This window comes from Palaemon carinicauda, chromosome 18 (assembly GCF_036898095.1).
Source record: "Palaemon carinicauda isolate YSFRI2023 chromosome 18, ASM3689809v2, whole genome shotgun sequence".
In the NCBI taxonomy this organism is placed as follows: Eukaryota; Metazoa; Arthropoda; class Malacostraca; order Decapoda; family Palaemonidae; genus Palaemon; species Palaemon carinicauda.
The window spans coordinates 127,016,497-127,023,996 of record NC_090742.1 but is presented as its reverse complement, the minus strand read 5'-3'; positions in this window follow the sequence as shown (position 1 = coordinate 127,023,996).

The window sequence follows — 7,500 nt, the reverse complement described above, 5'->3', positions numbered from 1 at the left end:
ACCTGTGGATTCTCAGAACGTCCCGTACTCTCAAGAAGGTATTCCCCAGTCAGACTAGACCTAGAGACCCAAGATGTTACCGTCATACATCTTTTCATCTAACCATAGACTATGTTAGTGCTTCCTGCCCCCTACAGGGAAGAGTCGTACTAGACTCTGGAAAAGTCTCGAAGAGTACATATACCTATGTATGAATAACAGACAAGCCAATATAGTGGTCTCACTCTATATTTTGTAAAGCAAAGTTTGTAAAAGAACCTCTGTGTCGATATGAAATACCGACAAGCTCCCCATTTGATTACTGGATTGGACAAAGGCTTATATCCGGGTAGGAGAAAAACTTGTACATCCGCTACCATCCCCTTAGGGATTGAAGTCCTCCCACTATGGGAAAGGTTAAACCAATTAAAGATGCTTGCAGAAAGGAACAATCTATTAGAATTATTCATGTTAAAGTATACATAGTTTACGTAATTCTAAACCATTTTCTAGTAAAATGACACTGGCGAATAAGACGCAGGGTTCGCAAGAACTAGTTTATTGACAATCATTAAAAAATAAAATAGGTTAAACAACAATTATACATATATAAGAGGAGGATAAACAACAAATAAGCACAAGGATCATAGTAAACAGAAAATTGTTTATCTGAAAGAAAAAACATTAGTGCCACTTTAAAATACTGAGGTATTAAAATCATAAAAAGTCTGTATTACTATTCAGTCACACTGGCGTTGGAAATGCTTGGCACACGTGTCTGCACTTATGGTAGGTTCACCTTGATTATGGAACAGTCAATATGGGCATCATAGTGCCCTAACACTTAGTCTGTAGAACAGTCCATGACTACACACCCACCCTAGAATTAATCGTCCAAGTTAATTCAGTGTTCCTTGCAGAGTGAAACAGCAGGTTTAACGACACTACCCACTGCTACCACAGACCTCTTTGGTTGCTCCTTTTGCTTTGCATAATGTCGAAAGAAAACTCTGGAAGACTTCCAGCCAGTGTATGAGCGAAGATGTTCGAAATCCATATTATTGAAGAAATTTAAGGATGAGGCAACTTTCCTGCGGGTGTACTATTTGGATCCGCTCTGCGAATAAAATAGGTGATTTTTGCCCTTAGTTGTCTCAGAGATAAATTTGAGCCTGATGTTTCTCACCTGAACAGTTGACCTCCCCAAAAGTCTGAAGTTCTACGAAGATAGACCTTTAGGCATTCCACTGGACATAGAGATGCATCTTCTTTCAGAGGGCAGATTCTCCAGGGACCCCACCTGTTGGTAGGTAGCTCGTTCTTGGCGAGAGACGTTGGATCTGGAAAAAAGTTCAGTTCTCTCCAATCTAAGAACTGAACACGACCTTCCTCTCGCGAGAGGGCTACTATTTCACTAACCCTAGCACCTGACGCGAGTGCAAACAGAAAAATAACTTTTTTTTGTAAAATCCTTCAAAGCACACTCCTCATTGTTCATCAGCGAAGCAAAAGGAAGAAATTTATCCAGAGACCATGAAATGGGCTTTGGAGGTGCTGATGGTCTGAGCCTAGCACAGGCCTTCGAAATTTTGTTAGAAATGTCGTTAGAGAGGTCGACCTGGAAGGCATATAAAATGGGTCTTGTCAAGGCAGATTTACACGTTGATATTGTATTGGCTGCTAAGCCTTTACCATGGAGGTGGATGAAGAAAGATAAGCAGAAGTCCGTCGAGATCTTTTGTGGTTTCTTCGCCTTGACAAAGGACACCCATTTCCTCCATGATGACTCATATTGTCTTCTGGTGGATTTGCACTTATATTCCTCTAAAAAGTCTATACTGTCTTTTGAGATCCCAAAACGCTTTCTCACCGCCAGGGAGAGAAAATCATGAGCTGCAGGTTCTGGGTTTTCAGTGATGAAGCACAGACAGTCGACTTCTGAACTCGCTGGGTCAAAACTGGATCCGGTAGCGGTAGACACTTCAGCCATAGTTCTAATGCCAGAGGGAACCATACGCTGTTTGGCCACTTGTGAGCCACTATTGCCGCTACTCCCTTGAAAGATCTCAGTTTGTCGAGGACCCTCAATAGAAGGTTGTAAGGAGGGAACAGGTAAATCTTGGACCATCTGTTCTAGTCGAGGGACATCGCGTCCACTGCTTCCGCTAGGGGATCCTCATACGGGGACACGTAGAGAGGTAACTTCTTGTTGTCTTTCGTCGTAAAGAGGTCTATCTGCAGTTCCGGGACTTGACTCAAGATGAAGGAGAACGATCCTGCGTCTAGGGACCATTCTGACTCTATCGGTGTGAACCTGGATAGAGCGTCCGCCGTCACGTTGCGGACTCCTTGAAGGTGAACTGCTGACAGGTACCATATCTTCTTTTCCGCTAGCCGGAAGATGGCCAACATCACTTGGTTGAGTGAAAGTGACCTTGATCCTTGTCGATTCAGGCATCTCACTATCACCTCGCTGTCTAGTACCAACCTTATGTGGATCGAGCGGCGAGGGGAGACTTTCTTCAACGTAAGGAGTACAGCCATGGCTTCCAGAAAGATTATGTGAAATCCCTTGAATAGATTGGACCAGGTTCCTTGGGCCTTCTTCCGGTGAGAATGACCTCCCCATCCCTCCTTTGAGGCGTCTGTATGAATAGTCATAGAGGGGGGAGGTGGCTGGAGAAGCACCGACTTCTTCAGTTTCTTGACTTGGGACCATGGCCTGAGAAGCGTACGTAGACAAGGCAGTACTGGCCTTATCAGATATCTTCGCACGTTTGATGCATAATTCCTCCAAACTCCGGTTGCATCTTTTAGCTGTGCTCCTAGCACTGAGTCTGTTACTGACGCAAACTAGAGAGAACCCAGCACTCTCTCCTGTTCGCGTCTTGATATCCTTTCAGAATCCAGAAGTCTCTTGACAGAACCTGCTATTTCCTCCCTCTTCTTCACAGGGATGGAGAGTTGGTTTGACACTAGGTCCCAGTGGATTCCCAGCCACTGGAAGTTTTGAGATGGAGAAAGCCGAGACTTTTTTCTGTTGATCTTGAAGCCTAGATGTTCTAGGAACTGCATCACCTGTAGGGAAGCTTGCAAACACTCTGTCTTGGATGCTGCCCACACCAGCCAGTCGTCCAGGTAGGCTACTACTTGGATTCCTTTTAGGCGTAATTGTTTGAGAGCTGCACTCGCAAGCTTCGTGAAGATCCTTGGGGCTATATTTAGCCCGAATGTCATGGCTCTGAAGGCGTAGAGTCTTCGATGTAGCTTGAATCCCAGGTAGGGAGAGAGTCGACGACTGATTGGAATGGGCCAATAGGCCTCTGATAAGTCTATGGAGACGGTAAATGCCCGCTCGATCAGTAAGGTCCTTTTGTGTCCCAGTGTTAGCATCTTGAACTTGCTGTTCACTATGAACTTGCTGAGTGGCGACAAGTCCAGAATGACTTTGAGTTTTTCTGAGTCCTTCTTGGGAACACAAAACAGCCTCCCTTGGAATTTGATGGGCTTTACCCTTCGGAACACTATTTTCTCCAAGAGTTCTCGAATGTACTTTTCCAGAACGGGGGTGGAGTGTTGGAAGAATCGTGGGCACGGAGGTGGAGTGCTGTTCCAGCTCCAACCCAGTCCATTCTGGAGTAGGCTGTGGGCCCAGGGATCGAAGGTCCAACGATCCCGAAAAAGATGAAGTCTCCCTCCTACCGGTAGCATTTCACTTTGGTTGCTGTTGTCCTGAGGCCTTGCCTCTTTGACCGCGACCTCCCCTAAAACCCCTTCCCCTTGAGGGGCGTCTAGACGAACCTCTGGCTGTTCCTCTAGCTCTTGCTCAAAAGGTAGTAGACTGCCCTTCAAACGCTGGGTTAAATGCTAGAGACTGTGTAGTCACGGCTTGAGGTACCCATTGGTACGTGACCAGGGTTTTTGATGCAGCTGTCTGAATGGCTTGGCTGGCCGAGAGGATAGCCTAGGCTTCTTAGTCTTCCTCTTTGGTTGGGGACCCTCATTCGGGGAAGACTTTCTCTTAAGAGAAAGGCCCCACTTCTGGAGAAGTTTCTATTCTCTGCGGCGGCCTTATCCAATACCTCCTTGACAACTTCACTAGGGAAGAGGTCTTTGCCCCAAATGCAGGAGGAGATTAGTTTCCTTGGCTCGTGCCTCACCGCAGCCGAGGCGAACACGAACTCCCTACAAGCCCTCCTAGCTTTGACGAAGCTGTAAAGGTCGTTCGTCACTGTGGCCAGATGTGTCTTGGCGACTACCATAAACATTTCTTGGGCCTTGGGGTCACTTGCCATTGTCTCCAGAGTCATTTGCAGAGACATTGAGGCAGTAAGTCTTTCTTTTGTGTCAAGCTCCCTACGCAAAAAAAAGTCAGACAGCTTCGGGAGGTTTTCACCGAACTGACATCCGGCAATATCGGCCTCCAACTTCCCAACAGAGAAGATAAGATGGACGTCCTTCCAGTCTTTCTGGTCCATGGGTATGGTCAAGGATAGGGGTTTACACTCCTCCAAGGAGGAGCAGGGCATGCCCGCCTCGACTGCTTTCAACACAGCCATAAACTATTTCTGCATAAAGGGGAAGGCTCTAGAAGGAAAGGACACAAAGGAAGGGTGCTTCTTACTCAAAGCGAGTATCTTTGAGTTTGTGAAGCCCCTCTCTTTCATTGAGCTTGAAAGCAAGGCTTGAGCCTTCGCATGGTCAAAAACTATGACCTTCTTCAGCTCCGTTTCTTCCTTTGAGGCTGGTTCCTTCCTTAGGCGGACATAGCAGTCCGGATACGACTTCTTCCTGGGCCAGAATTCCACCTCCTCGAGGGGAATTGAGCACAATTTCTCTGAGATGACGATCTTTCCCGTCGTCGTAGGTAGGTGCTTGGCATACCTCCAAGGGTTGGCATCCGAGCATAAGGGAAGGTCCTTCACGCTGAGCTTCTTCTGGGGCCCACGTGATACTGCAAGTCTTCGCATCTCCAACTTCATTGCAGCAGCCTTTCTCATCATTTTCCTTCTGCATCTGTTAGATCATCCCAACGATGGAAGAAAGGGTCTTTCCCAGATCCTCTGGGAGAGCGGACCATATAGAGGGAACAGGTTCAGGGGCCTGAACCGTGGTAGCCAATTCCTCGTCGAATTCCTCCTCTTCATTGTCTGAGCCTGGGTCAGCTTCTCCTCCTGGTCTTCTGCCAGAAGGTCTTTTTCAGTATACTCGGACACCTTCGACATCCTATCGTCCAGTTGGATGTCTTGCAGGGCGTTCGCGACTTCAGCATCCACCGGGATCTGAACCAACGGTATCTCCGCTTGAGGCTGGGGAATCACTGCATCAGCTGATGCCTTGGGGAAAAAGTAAGCCCTCATCTTCTCACTTGGATGATAGGGGCCAGAAGTGTTCTTCTGGAAGCCCTTTACCTAGATTTGAAGCTTCTCCCTTGCTGCGTCCCTTGACTCCACAGTCTTAGGGGTGTCAAACTCCTCGGTAATCAGGTTTGTGCAAATGGTACATACCTGCGGGTCCCAATACCGGAGATCACCTTTGGAGACTGCGCATGCTGCGTGCCTCCTACACAAGTCATGTCCGCAGAAGTTCTTGCTGCGGACGTTGCAGTATACACTCCAACACTTCGGATGGTCCTCATGGAAAGAGAAGAAAATTCCATGAGTATCAAGTGAACCATATATCACTGTATAACTAATGCTAATTATACATAGCTTAAAGTAACTAAACTAGAAAGGAAAGAAGGAAAGACACACACTTATATTTCCTGCCCAGTCAATTGCAGTAACCTTCCAGATAATAGAATTTCATGGTTATTCTATACTAGAGTAACCCATAAGGAATTTCCAGAGGAAAAGAGGGTGTAGCTCACACCAAAATAAGTAATTTTAAAATACTGGTTAGTAGAAAAGAAAGAACTCACTTTCTTTATCCGTATGGTTTCACCAAAGGGCTGTACAAGACAACACAAGAGTGTTAGGTAAACTTAGTGTTGTAATATATTCTATACTATAGTTTTCTCCATGCAGTATATCCTATACTGAAAATTACTGGCTACAGTATATAAAATAATGTACGCACCTTACATTAGTTCCAGAGTATACTACTTTTAGACTATTAGGTGGAAGAACGCTGGCTCTAATATGTGTGCCGGCCGGCAGCGGTTGCCGCCCGGCAATTAAAAAATGATAGCACCCGGCTGCCGGCCGCTAATCGTAGCGGCCGGGGGAACTATGGTGTGCTTTTATTGCCGGCCGGCAGTGGTTGCCATCCGGCAACTAATAATAATAGCACATGGCTGCTGGCCGCTAATCGTAGCGGCCGGCAGAACTTTGGAGTTCTTCTATTGCCGGCCGTCAGGGTATACCACCACTGCCGGCCGGCAGCAAAATGAACCAGAGAACTTCCGACTGCCCGGCTGCCGGCCACTCAGGCCAGCAGCTGGCTAGGGTACAAACACTTAGAAGAGAAACAGGATGGATGCCGGGATAAGAGACGGCACTGCCTCATAGCCTGGCAACCAGAAAGAGTGCACATAAGGATGGGGAGAATATAAATTCAGGCTTCCGTTGTCCAATGCCGTCTGGCACAACAGACATACATGGATGAGAGAACAAGGGAGGTCTGGGGAACCCTCTAAAGAAGAAGGCCTTTGCCGGCCAGCAGTGCAAGGGACTGAGTCAACTCCACATCCTATCCTATGCAAGGTACAGATGTAGAATGATGGACAGAGATGTAATGGCTAGGCCATCACTAAGGAAAGGGGGGAAGGGGGAAAGAGGGTCCTACAAACCCTGCTTTAGTAAAGAATCACCCCGCAGCCAAGAAAGCTCATCTTAGCCTAGGGGGAATCCTAGGAGGTAGGCCGGCAGTACTTGCCATCTCCCTCGTAACCAAAGCCAGGTTGGTGTTGTTATTCACCGGAAAGAAGGATCTCATGCTCCACACTGAGAACAACCACACTGGACTAGTCTGCTAGATAAAAAAAGAAGGAATCATCTCGTACAGAAACCTTCAAAAGTGGTCTAAGGAGGCTAAGCCTCCTGTGTCTGCTCTAACCCTAGCAAAGGCATCTCCTTCTCTATGCTAGAAAGAAACAGACCCAGACTAAAAAACTCTGATGTCCTGCCCCCTTCCTGACGCCAGACTTACTGGAAACAGGAAAAAACAGAAACTCCCTAATATAGTTATATTTAAATGTTCATTCAGATAAACCATTAGGGTTAAGCCCAAAGCTTAAACAGAGGGAAAAGGGATTGCACATATTCTCCGAGGAGAAGAGAGCAACCGGGGAGCGTGAGAAAGTATACTAGGGCCCCATAGGCAACTAGCCTAGGCGCCAAGAGAATCGATTATCTAAATAACCGAAACTCACTCGTATACTATCTTGGAAGAAATATCAACAATATCTTATATGAAAACTGCCTAAAGCTTCAATAAAATTTTAAAACACTCGGAAATCTGAATATCATGCATGAAAGTACGAGGGCCAAACGTCTAGGCTAAAAAGCCTAGCGTAGGCCA